Source organism: Gobius niger, assembly GCF_951799975.1.
Source record: "Gobius niger genome assembly, chromosome: 7".
NCBI lineage: Eukaryota > Metazoa > Chordata > Actinopteri > Gobiiformes > Gobiidae > Gobius > Gobius niger.
Window position 1 is genome coordinate 38002373 of NC_136858.1, and position 13903 is coordinate 38016275.

Here is a 13903-nt window from a genome sequence, read left to right on the forward strand (position 1 = left end):
TCACATTTAAAAAAAAAAATTGGTCATTTTTTGTCACATTTCTGTCATTTTTTCGTCAATTTTTTATCAGATTTTTGTCAAATATTTGTCACATTTTTGTCACATTTTTGTCACATTTTTGTCACATTTTTGTCATTTTTATGTCATTTTTAGTAAATTTTTTGTCTTTTTTTCATCCATTTTTCGTCGCTTTTTCGTCAATGTTTTCTCACTTTTTTGTCACATTTCCATCATTGTTTTCGTCTAATTTTTGTCATTTTTTGGTCAAATATTTGTAATTTTTTTGGTCAAATTTTGTCAATTTTTTTTTCAATTTTTTGGTCATTTTTTGTCACATTTCTGTCATTTTTTCGATCATTTTTCATCAAATTTTTGTAATTTTTTTGTAAATTTTTTCATCAATTTTTCGTCACTTTTTCATCAATGTTTTCTCACTTTTTTGTCACATTTCCATCATTGTTTTCGTCTCAGTTTTTTTTGGTTTTTCTCACCTTTTTTCCAGAAGCTTTTGGATTGGGGTAAAGCCAAACAGGAGAAAATGTGCTCGGTTCAGGTGGGAGTTAAGGGGTTAAAACAAAAGCCTCTAAAAACAAAACTGTGCTGGAAAAGCAACAAAAAAGTGACAAAAACACAACAAAATGTGACGAAAACGTGACGACAAGGCGATGAAAAAACAACAATGACATGAAAAACCCCCGAAAAACAAGAGACAAAAACACGGCAAAAAGCCACAAAAAAGTAATGAAAAAGCAGCAAAAACATGACAAAAATGCAGCGACAACGTGACAAAAAGTTCCCGTCTTTTCTAGATTTCATCTTTCAATTGAGGCGTTACAGTGTTGCTCTCCAGTCAAGAAGCTTTTAGATTTGGGCAAAGCCGAACTGGATGAAATGCTCTCGGTTAATTGACGAAAAAATGACAAAAATGTGACAAAAATGTGACAAAAGTGTGATAAAATTTGACCAAAAAATGACAAAAATGTGACAAAAAATTGACAAAAATGTGACAAAAATTTGACCAAAAAATGACAAAAATGTGACAAAAAAATGACAAAAATGTGACAAAAAATTGACAAAAAAATGACAAAAATGTGACAAAAAATGACAAAAATGTGATAAAAATGTGACCAAAAAATGACAAAAATGTGATAAAAATGTGACAAAAATGAGATAAAAAAATTGAAGAAAAAAAGGACAAAAATTTTATAAAAATGTAACGAAAAAATGACAAAAAATGTAACAAAAATGTGATAAAAATGTGATAAAAATGTGACAAAAATGTGACAAAAAATGACAAAAATGTGACAAAAATGTGACAAAAATGTGACAAAAATGTGACAAAAAATGACAAAAATGTGACAAAAATGTGACAAAAATGTGACAAAAAATGACAAAAATGTGACAAAAATGTGACAAAAAAATGACAAAAATGAGATAAAAAAATTGAAGAAAAAAATGACAAAAATTTTATAAAAATTTAACGAAAAAATGACAAAAAATGTGACAAAAAATGTGACAAGTATGTGATAAAAAATTGACAAAAAAGGAGAAAAATTTGATTTGTCAAAAAAAATCACAAAAAATTGTCAAAAAAATCACACACAAAAAATGACAAAAATGTGACAAAAAAAATTACCAAAAAAACGACAAAAAAATGACACAAATCAGTTGAATACCCAACAAAAAAATGCTGGAAAAAAAAATCTGATGACATGGGGAAAAAGATCCTCTCGGTTAAGGCGGGGGGTCAGAGGTTAACACATGTATTTGTGGAAGTGTCGCATTTACGCTAATTTGGGCCAGGCTGACCAGAGTCCAGGGCTGGTTTTCAGTCCCAGAGATTCGACTGCCCAGCTCTCTCCATCTTTACTCTCGTCCTAATCCTCAGCACCGACTTCTCTGTGACAGGCGGCTCTTCTAACTGATCAGCCAAACATAATCCTGTCTGGTTCCTCAGTAATTTCAGGAGAGCGGTGATTAAACCGTCCATCATCATCTCGTCCCACGCTCGATGCACCTCTTCAGATCTGGATATTTTCTACATGAGAGGAGTCAGTCAGCACAGCACAGTGACTCACGCCTGAAGTATAAAGAAGACGGAAGTGATGAAGCAGATTAGATGTGTCACATTTATTATCGGTGAATCATTTTAAGCAGCAGGACTGACACGATCACTGTCACCAAAGCATCAGGTTCAATATTCACCCTTGAAGTGAACCTAAAGTCAGGGAAGCCCAAATGCTTGTTATATAATTGTCAATCAAGAAAAGGCAATGGAAACTGTTGGACACATGTTACACATTTTCTCCAGTTTGGCTTTACCCCAATCCAAAAGCTTCTGGGAAAAAGCTGTGAAAATAGCAACAAAACTGAGACGAAAACAATGATGGAAATGTGACAAAAAAGTGACGAAAAATGCATGAAAAAGTGGCAAAAATGTCACAAAAATGTCACAAGAAATTGACAAAAAATTGACGAAAAATGACAAAAATGTGACAAAAAATGTGACACAGATGTGATAAAAAATTGACGAAAAAAAGGACACATTTTTTATAAAATTTTTTACAAAAAATGACAAAAAAATTTGATAAAAAATAACGAAAAAATGACGAAAATGTGACAAAAAATGACAAAAATGCGATAAAAATTTGACAAAAATTACAAAAAAAATGACAAAAAATGACAAAAATGTAACAAAAAAATGACAAAAATTTGACCTAAAAATGACAAAAAAATGACCCAAAATTACAAAAATTTGACAAAACATCACAAAAAAATGACAAAAAATTTGACCAAAAAATTGCAAAAATGTGCTAAAAATTTGACAAAGAAATGACAAAGAAATGACAAAAAAATACAAAAAAAAATACAAAAAAATTACAAAAAATGTGACAAAAATGTGATAAAAATTTGACAAAAAATTACAAAAATGTGACCAAAATGTGATATAAAATTGACGAAAAAATGACATAAATGTGACAAAAAATGACAAATAAAGAATGAGTTGAATGCCCAACAAAAAAATGATGGAAAAAAAATCTGATGACGTGAGGAAAAAGATCCTCTCGGTTCAGGCGGGAGTTAAGAGGTTAATGCAGGCTACTAGTTACCATAGAAATGCACTAGCCTAGCACTAGCCTAGCACCACTGAACTCTTCAAATATAAGGACTTTTTTTTTCTTCCAGAAATCAACAACACTCTGGATAACTGGGAAATGAGGCCCTATGTCAAAACCCTGAAACATCCCTATTTCAGACCGGGTTTAGTCCTGATTTGATCTTGATCGGGCTCAAGTCAAATATGTCATGAGGTGGTAGCTTACTTTGAATGTCCAGACAGGTGAAATGTTTGAGAACCTCTGATTTCGTAGTAATTGTATTATAGGCTAGTATTTCATCACAAACTCGCTGACTCCGCTCCAGCGCGCTCCTCACACCGGCTCCTGGAAACGACCCCTGTTCCAGTGATTCCACGGCTCCACTCTCCAGTTATTTTAATTGCAAAATGGTTATATTTCAAACATGATTCAGTCAACACATGCATTTATATGGGTAGTCTGGTGTTATAAGTGATTTGCCTCAGGTGCTCTGTGCTTGAGTCGGACTGTTTTTAACCCCTTAACTCCCACCTGAACCGAGCACCTTTTTCTCCAGTTTGGCTTTACCCCAATCCAAAAGCTTCTGGAAAAAAGGTGTGAAAATAGCAACAAAACTGAGACGAAAACAATGATGGAAATGTGACAAAAAAGTGAGAAAACATTGACAAAGAAGTGATGAAAAATTTATGAAAAAGAGGCAAAATGTCACAAGAAATGGACAAAAAATGACAAAAATGTTACAAAATGTGACAAAAAAATGACAGAAATGTGACAAAAATATGACAAAAATTTGATTAAAAAATTGATGAAAAGATGACAAAAATTTGACAAAAAAATGACAAAAAACAGACAAAATTGTGAGAAAATATGACAAAAAATAACAAAAATGTGATACAAATTTGACAAAAAAGGACAAAAAATTGACAAAAAATGACAAAGAAATGACAAAAAATGTGATAAAAAATTGACGAAAAAATGGACAAAAAAATGACAAAAAATGTGATAAAAAATTGACAAAAAAAGATAAAATTGTGACAAAAAAAAACAAAATTGTGAAAAACATTTGACAAAAAATGACAAAAAAAATGACAAAATTGTGACAAAATGTGACAAAAAAAATTACAAAAAATGTGATAAAAATTTGACAAAAAATAAAACAAAAATGACAAAAAAATGACAAAAAAAATTACAAAAAATGTGACCAAAATGTGATAAAAAATGGACAAAAAATTACAAAAATGGGACAAAAAATATGACAAAAATGTGATAAAAAATGGACGAAAAAATGACAAAAATAGGACAAAAAATATGACAAAATTGTGAGAAAATGTGACAAAAAAATGACAAAAATGAGATAAAAATTTGACAAAAAATTACAAAAATGTGACAAAAAATGACAAAAAATTTGACCAAAATGTGATAAAAAAATTGACGAAAAAAATGACAAAATTGTGACATAAAAATGACCAAAATGTGATAAAAAATTGACAAAAATAAAAAAAAGAAATTGACAAAAAATGACAAAAAAATGACAAAAAAAGACAAATATAGTGTGAAATGCTTGAGAACCTCTGATTTCGTAGTAGCAAATACATCACGGGCTAGTATTTCATCACAAACTCACCGACTCCGCTCCAGCGCGCTCCTCACCCCGGCTCCAGCAAACCACTCCCGTTCCAGTCATCCCACGGCTCCACTCTCCGGGTTTTGCTCAGCCGTTTAGCCTCTCGCGGAGCTGTTTGTCTGTCCGTGCCCCGCGTCTACGCGTCTCCCAAAACACGGATATCGCTCTTCTAACAACTCCCAGGACGCCCCCGCCAGCTATGGGATGCTAGCAGGCGTCTTACCTTCACGCAGAGGCGGACACCGGACGCGGAGGTGCGATGTTTACCGCTTGTTTGGGCCAGTTTCTCCCGTGGATATGACCGTGTGATGGCGATGGCTGCGCTCTGGTGAATCGGGGGGGGGAAAGCACGTTGACTCGGCTGCCGAACACACCGCTCTGGGTCTTCTTAAACCGGGGTTTTTACGTGGATTATCGCGACATATGGAGTGCACATGAATATTGGCCGGATTGGGATTTCACACGGGGTAAGTGGACCAGGTACGGCGCCTCTTTTTCACGGATTCACAGCTCTATGTTTCCCGAACGCGGGCTAGCTTAGCAGGCTAGTTCTGCCTTTGTCTGCAGAGACCGGGGAGCTAAGGGATACCGCTTCCATTATCGGACACGGGGGCGTAAGTGGATACTGCCCTGTAATTCACCACTATTTGACTCATTATCTCACGCCTAAACTATTTAAACACCCAGATTTATCAGTGTGGAAGAAGATACTTGTCATTTGCAGCTGGAAACTTTGGGGGGAATGCAAACAAACAGCGGTCCTACACACATATACTGTAAATCAGAGTTAATTTACTTTAACAGATGTACTACTAACTTCCTGAGCAACACTCTGTCAGTGTCTTTCATTGTCTCTCAGTGCAATTATTTAGTTACACATTACAGTTTAGGTGATTACGCAATCCTACTCTCTTCCTGAGGGGGTGACACTAGGGCTGCTCGATTATTGAAAAAATAATAATCACGATTATTTTTTGTCATAATTGAAATCATGATTATTCAAACGATTATTTGTTGCCTTTAAAAAATCCATCAAGAAAGTGACAAAAATCCATCAGAAAAGTGACAAAAATCCAGCAAAAAAATTACAAAAATCCAGCAAAAAAGTGACAAAAATCCAGCAGAAAAAAGACAAAAATCCATTAAAAAAAGACAAAAATCCATTAAAAAAAGACAAAAATCCATTAAAAAAAGACACAAATCCAGCAAAAAAAAGACAAAAATCCAGCAAAAAAGTGACAAAAATCCAGCAAAAAATGACAAAAATCCAGCAAAAAGTGACAAAAATCCAGCAAAAAATGACAAAAATCCAGCAAAAAGTGACAAAAATCCAACAAAAAAATGACAAAAATCCAACAAAAAAGTGACAAAAATCCATAAAAAAAGACAAAAATCCAGCAAAAATAGTGACAAAAATCCATTAAAAAAAAGACAAAAATCCAGCAAAAAAGTGATAAAAATCCAAAAATTAAAAATTAAATAAAAAAATGTGAAAAATTTTTTTGAATATTTTTTTTTTTTTTGAAAAACAAAAATTATAATCGATTTTTTGCGATTATGCTCATTTTGTAATCGTTTACTGTTGCACAGCCCTAGGTGACACATAACATATTTTGATAATTTTGTTGGGAGATGGTGATATTCACAGGCTCCCAAGACTGTAATGATCTCCACACTTAACTGTTGGCACTTCACCTCAGTGAATGAGCAGTTAAATGTTACACAACTGTCCCTATAATTCATAATCTGTGTCTAAAAGAACTCCAGGTTGTTGGATGATTAACCAAGCAAAGACATAAAGGTGAGCACAAAACTAGGGTAATGTAAAATCCTGTAACTGACACTTCCAAACCAGGTTTTATTCAACTAAACTACTACAACTGTCTGATGTTTTGGATGTGTTTTGACGAGATGATCAGAGGAAGGTGTTTGAACAGTGTGTGTGGCACCAATCAATAACTAATGTGTGAATTACAAATCCCATTGTTATTGATAAGGTTTGAAAAAGGATCTAATAATGACCCACAGTGGCTCAGTCTGTCCGCAGGCCTGTGGGTTTGGAAACTCCCCGTGCTTGTGTCCTGTGAATCAAATTTCTCCCTTTTTTTATTGTTTTTATATTGAAATTATTGTAAATGCGTTCTTGTGTGATCGTTGTAAACACGTATTAACGCACAGAAGGGGATAAACGGACTTATTCGCGTTAAAAACGGAGGCAACAGGAGGGAATTCCCACGAATGTGTCCGATAATGGGCACATGCCTCGTCTGGTGTGTGATGGCGCTGCATTTGTGAATCGTCCATCACCAAATGGGTCACTGTGATGTGTTTGCACATTCGAGCCTTGGAATAAATGCTTCCCTATATCAAGGCTTTAATACTGGGTGTAAACCATTCGGGAAATAATTCAGAGTGACTGGTTTGTGTCCAAAATGGGACGGGACATGAAGAAAAGCGGTGGGATTCGCAGCGTCCGATAATGGAACTCGTTAGCTTTGTAGCGGGCCACAGCGGGCCTCGCTGTCTCCGCCAACAAACGTCCATAACACACTAATAATTAACCGTTTTATTAGGTTTACTGGTGTTTCTGTGTCGTGTGAGCTCTTCGATGCGCGTATTTGTTGTTGCACTGAGTAGAAATCGTGTGCATCCAAAGATATTAGCATGTTTGTTAGCTTCATGCTAAAGGACACACAGGGCCGAGTGAAGCCCCTGCTAGCAACGACTCACTCACTTTCCCTCGGTTCGCTCATAATAACTGTACTTTTCTTATATTTCTTATTCGTATCTGGTATCTGAGTTGTCCTCTTTCATAATCGTGCATTACATGTTTAGTAGCTGCGTTATTTAGAGCGTGTTATTGAAACAGTTGGGGAGCAGCTAGCTTAGCTTCATGCTAATTCATGGAGGTCCGATGCCAGAAAGTGATCCCGCTTTGCCTCAAACAGAAGGAGCTTTTGGACTCGCAGAAACGAGCCTGTTGCGGTGAGACCACAGTCGTGTGATATTTAATCAAAGTATGTTAGTGTGAGTCATGGAGTATTAAAAAGTGTGGTTTGGAATGACTCGGTGTTTGATCCTTGTTCCCTTTTTGGTTTGTGAAAAACCAACAGTATTTTACGGGGAATCCCCATGTTTTCACTGGTCATGTGTAAAGTTATCAACACTACACATGTTTTGCATTCCATGGATTCATTCACGAAGCATTTACAGCTGAGGTCTGTTAACTTTAGATGAAGGCACTTCTTTAGGATGTTTTAGAGTATTTCAGATATTTAAATTGTTGGACCTTTGAGCCTTTGTTTGCCATTGCTATAAGTATTATGAATGAGGTAAGACTCTTGTTAAAAATAAATAAATGTATCTATAGGGCGATGGTGGAGCAGAGAGTAGAGCGGGTCATCTTGTGATCGGCGGATCTAGGGCTGAAACAACTAATCGATTAATCGACAACTAATCGATTGTTGAAATAGTTTTCAACTATTTTACTAATCGATTAATTGTTTTCTAGTAAACAGACTTAAAAAGAGCAAAAATTACATTAACATTTTTTTAAATTTTTGATAGAAACCTACTTTGTTTTTCTAGGTTAGGGTCTTTAGTGTTTTGTACATTGAACATTTCATAAATATCTCTGTTTCTCATCCAATCATGAAGCAGAATCAGCAGAAAAAGCCTCCAAAAACACTCACTTTAAGTTTCCTCCATCAACACGTCCTCAAATGATGCCACTTTAGCTTTATGTGATTAAAAAAAAATAACATTTTCATACACCATTCACAGCCAAGCGATTAATCGTAAAAATAATCGGTAGAGTAATCGATTACCAAGATAATCGTTAGTTGCAGCCCTAGGCGGATCGAATCCCGCAGGTGCACGCTGTCGCCGTGTCCTTGGGCAAGACACTTCACCAGTGTCTGCGCACATTGGTGTGTGAATGAGTGAGCGGTTCCTCGATGTAAAGCGCTTTGAGTGCCTAAAGCTGGCAGAAAGGCTCGACATAAATGTGACCTTTTATCCAAGTTAAATTATTTTTGAGTTTATATTCAGTGAAGAAGAAGAATAAGAAGGAGAAGAAGAAGAAGGAGAAGGATTAGAAGAAGGAGGAGAAGGATTAAAAGGAGGAGGAGAAGAAGAAGAAGAAGGAGAAGGATTAGAAGGAGGAGGAAAAGGAGGAGAAGGAGAAGAAGGAGAAGAAGAAGAAGGATTAGAAGGAGGAGGAGAAGGAGAAGGATTAGAAGGAGGAGGAGAAGGAGGAGAAGGAGAAGGAGAAGAAGGATTAGAAGGAGGAGAAGAAGAAGAAGAAGAAGGATTAGAAGGAGGAGAAGAAGAAGAAGAAGAAGAAGAAGGATTAGAAGGAGAAGAAGAAGGAGAAGGAGGAGGAGAAGATCTTTATTTATATAGCTCCTTTCACAGACATGGTCACAAAGCGCTTTACATGAGACACTTGTACATTCACTCCATACTCTGTGGTGGTAAACTACAGATACAGACGGCGTCTCTGGAATCGCCCATATATGGTCATGTTTGAAAACAGTTAAGGGGGAAAACAAGTTGGAGAAAAATCTAAACTTTCCCTAATTATTCAAAAACTACTTTAACAAACGCTGAATTATGAATATAGTTTCTGCTAAATAAAGATACAAAGACATAGGGTGGAGTAAAGTGGTTCAACAGCCCATAAATACATGAATAACGGCGATGCTAACCTGATGCTACATGTTAGCATCGGGCTAATGCTCACCTACAACCAACAATAGCTCTGCCATCTTTGTTTGTCTGTCTCACTTGTAAAGCGTCTTTGTGTCTCCTGAAAAGCGCTATATAAGACTTATATATTATTATTATTATGCTAACGGTTAGCTAGCGCTAGCTACAACTGCCGTTTTTTCACTTCTACTGAACAATCTGCTGTGAGAAAATATCCATATGAGCCCGATTTACACTTGACTTTACTTATGTGAAAAATAAGTTCATATTCCACTAGGGCTGCTCGATTATTGAAAAAATAATAATCACGATTATTTTAGTCATAATTGAAATCACGATTATTCAAACGATTATTTGTTGCCTTTAAAAAAATCCATCAAAAAAGTTACAAAAATCCATCAAAAAAAGACAAAAATTCATCAAAAAAGTTACAAAAATCCATCAAAAAAGTTACAAAAATCCATAAAAAAAAGACAAAAATCCATCAAAAAAAAAGACAAAAATCCAGCAAAAAATTGACAAAAATCCAGCAAAAAAATGACAAAAATCCATCAAAAAAAGACAAAAATCCATCAAAAAAGTGACAAAAATCCATCAAAAAAAGACAAAAATCCAAAAATTAAAATTAGAAAAAAAAACGTGAAAAAAATTGAAATTTGTTTAAAAAAAAAATAATTACAAAAAATTGAGAAAAAAAATTATAATCGATTTTTTGCGATGATGCTAATTTTGTAATCGTTTATTGTTGTAATCGAAATCGCAATCGAATTTCGATTAATTGCACAGCCCTATATTCCACCAGAAAATGACTAAAACGAGGGAAAATTGTGTTTCTCTAAAGGTTCGCCCCCTTCTATGACGAGATGCCGTCTGTATCTATGTTTGTAGCTTCAGTTTCCCCTGGGGGACTGCACACGTCTGTCCCTCTGACCATCATACACGCACTCACTCACTCACACACATCATTCATCCTGGCCTATTGTACATGTTTTTAGCGGTAGGGGAAGCCGGAGTGCCCGGAGGAAACCTACGCAGGCACGGGGAGAACATGCAAACTCCACACAGAAAGGCCCCGAACCCTGGACCTTCCAGCTGTGAAGCCGTGCCTGTGACCTCTCATTGATTTGTCAGACGGCAGGATTAGTTAAAGTCCAGCTACAGGAGAAACAGTCACAGAGTCGATCATTCCAGAGTGAAGGCAGTGGTCAGAGAGGAGCGTCTGAACCCAGTGACCCGTCTCTGTTTAGAAGCAAACTCGGGGGACAGAGGCTCAGTCACATTATCTCCTGCAAAGATTTTGGAACCTGTGGATTTGATTTGATTTTCACTGTGGACTTTTTCCATTCGAAAAGTCTCCACATGCGAATACAACGGACACATTAGTCACGCTGTCATTAAGCTCTTAACCCCCACATGTTTTCTCCGGTTCTCCAAGTCCTCCAAATCCAAAAGCTTCTTTAAAATAGCGACAAAAAACGAGAAGAAAATGAGGATGTAAATTGACAAAAATTACAAAAATCCAGCAAAAAATGGACAAAAATCCAGCAAAAAAGTGACAAAAATCCAGCAAAAAAGTGACAAAAATCCAGCAAAAAAAGTGACAAAAATCCAGCGAAAAAGTGACAAAAATCCAGCGAAAAAGTGACAAAAATCCAGCAAAAAAAGTGACAAAAATCCAGCAAAAAAAGTGACAAAAATCCAGCAAAAAAGTGACAAAAATCCAGCGAAAGTGACAAAAATCCAGCAAAAAAGTGACAAAAATCCAGCAAAAAAAGTGACAAAAATCCAGCAAAAAAGCGACAAAAATCCAGCAAGAAAAGTGACAAAAATCCAGCAAAAAAGTGACAAAAATCCAGCAAAAAAAATGGCAAAAATCCAGCAAACAAAATGACAAAAATCCAGCGAAAAAGTGACAAAAATCCAGCAAAAAAAGAAAAAAATCCAGCAAGAAAACGACAAAAATCCAGCAAAAAATGGAAAAAATCCAGCAAAAAAGTGACAAAAATCCAGCAAAAAAATTAAAAAAATCCAGGAAAAAAAGAAAAAAATCCAGCAAAAAAGTGACAAAAATCCAGCAAAAAAAATGGCAAAAATCCAGCAAAAAAGTGACAAAAATCCAGCAAAAAAATTAAAAAAATCCAGCAAAAAAAAAGGCAAAAATCCAGCGAAAAAGTGACAAAAATCCAGCAAAAAAGCGACAAGAATCCAGCAAAAAATGGCAAAAATCCAGCAAAAAAAATGGCAAAAATCCAGCAAAAAAGTGACACAAATCCAGCATAAAAAGAGACAAAAGTTGTGCAAAAAAGTGACAAAAGAGCAGCGAAAAATGTGACAAAAAAGTGACAATAATCCATCAAAAAAAGTGACCAAAATCCATCAAAAAAGTAACAAAAGTGCCATAAAAAAGTGACAAAAACCCGTGACGACAATGGCAAAGAGGAGAGAATGCGTTTGCTTTTGGCGGGTGGTGAGAGGTTAAACACACATCCATTCCTCATGCGTTCCCTGTTGCGTGTGAGTGAATGAATGGCGGTGGTTAGAGTGGCTTAGAATGGCAGCCTTGCTTTTGTCAGTCCACCCCAAGGCAGATGTGGCTACAATAATAGCCACCACAGAGTCTGCAATGAAACTTGTCAAGCTTGTACTTTAACCGTAGTAAACGTCAAGTTAAGCAACTATTTATAATCTCGTCTTAGCCATGTTTTTACTGTCGTAGTAGTTGCACCGCAGTTCTTTTCCCTTAAATCAAACCTCACGTCCTGTTTGTCTGCTCGGATCGCCCCAGCGCTGTCGGGGTTAAACTGGTATTTGGCGGTCGCTCGTCTTGACGCTCTGACCTCGAACTGAACCTGAACTAGACACAGATAAGCTGCCAATGAATGAGCAGCACGTTAGAGCGTTTAACCTCTGCACACTCTGCTCTGTGAGCGATTACTCCAAGGCCGCGCTGCAGTCGCTCGCTGCTGAACATGGAGTGTTTGAGTTTTTCTGTTATGTGGATGAGTTTGATGTTCGGCGGACGCTGCACAGCTTGAGAATGGATTTTAACCTCTTAACTCCCACCTGAACGGATCCCATTTTCTCCAGTTTGGCTTTGCCCTAATCAAAAGCACCAAAACAGCCACAGAAAATGAGAAGAAAACAAGGATGTAAATGCAACAAAAATGTGAGAAAAATTCAACAAAAATGTGACAATAATTCAACAAAAACTCAACCAAAAAAATGACAAAACTCTATTTAAAAAAAGTGACAAAAATTCAACAAAAATGTGACAAAAATTCAACAAAAAGTGACAAAAAATCAACAAAAATGTGACAAAAATTCAACAAAAAAGTGACAAAAATTCAACAAAAATGTAACAAAAATGTGACAAAAATTCAACAAAATGTGACAAAAAGTGACAAAAAGTGACAAAAATTCAACAAAAAAGTGACAAAAATTCAACAAAAATTCAACAAAAATGTGACAAAAAATGTGACAAAAATTCAACAAAAATTCTAACCTGGCTAACACCATGCTGCTGCGTGCGCTCGAATTATTTCGAACTGCACAACAGCCTGGGGACCATGGCCACATCTCCGGTGGATTTGGGAACCAATCACAGAGCGAGGAGGGACGGCAAGACGATGACGAGCTATTCGATATATGGAAGCTTGTAGTTTATTTACGGATAATAAAAAAAAAGTTTATTTACGGATCCAACGTGACAGCAGCAGACACAATGGTATTTTTTGATCAAGCTTTAGACCTTGTTCTAAATAATTTAGCTCAAAAGTTTACAGCGGGTACGTCATACGTCATCTCATACGATGATACGATTGGCTGTGGCCTCGTGCAGACGCATGAGACTTTTTTTTTTTTTTTTTCGTATCGCCCAATAAACGACTATGGACGATCGTAAACCACACCTCTCCTACGAGAAAATGAATTGGTGTCCCCAGACTAAATATCACTTGTGATTTTAGTCTGGTGTTAGCCAGGCTACAAAAATTCAACAAAAATTCAACAAAAATTCAACAAAAATGTGACAAAAATTCAACAAAATGTGACAAAAATTCAACAAAAATGTGACAAAAATTCAACAAAAATTCAACAAAAATTCAACAAAAATGTGACAAAAATTCAACAAAAATTCAACAAAAATTCAACAAAAATTCAACAAAAATGTGACAAAAAATGTGACAAAAAATCAACTAAAACTCAACCAAAAATGACAAAAACTCTATTAAAAAAAAGTGACAAAAATTCAACAAAAATGTGATGTTTGGGCCGAGTGTTTCCCTGGGATTGACCTGACAGGCGCTGTTGTGATGATCGACTGTTGAACGTCATCAATTAATGATTCATTGATTTTTTTGTCTGTTTTGTATTTGACCAAAAATGTGACAAAAATTCAACAAAAATGTGACAAAAATTCAACCAAAAAGTGACAAAAATTCAACAAAAATGTGACCAAAATTCAACAAAAATG

At 35.7% G+C, this 13903-nt stretch overlaps 1 protein-coding gene across 2 annotated transcripts in view; it reads left to right on the plus strand.

Annotated features, from left to right (window-relative positions):
- Window positions 1–5090: 5090 nt before the first annotated feature.
- LOC306965954 (zinc finger protein 609-like) overlaps window positions 5091–13903 on the plus strand; it is a 76005-nt gene continuing 67192 nt past the window's right edge. The window contains exon 1 of one of the 2 annotated variants that reach the window (XM_079560566.1): window positions 5091–5189. The gene's annotated coding sequence lies outside the window, so the exon portion shown is untranslated. Of the gene's footprint in view, window positions 5203–13903 lie in introns of both variants that reach the window. The other variant, XM_079560567.1, reaches the window with a different exon arrangement.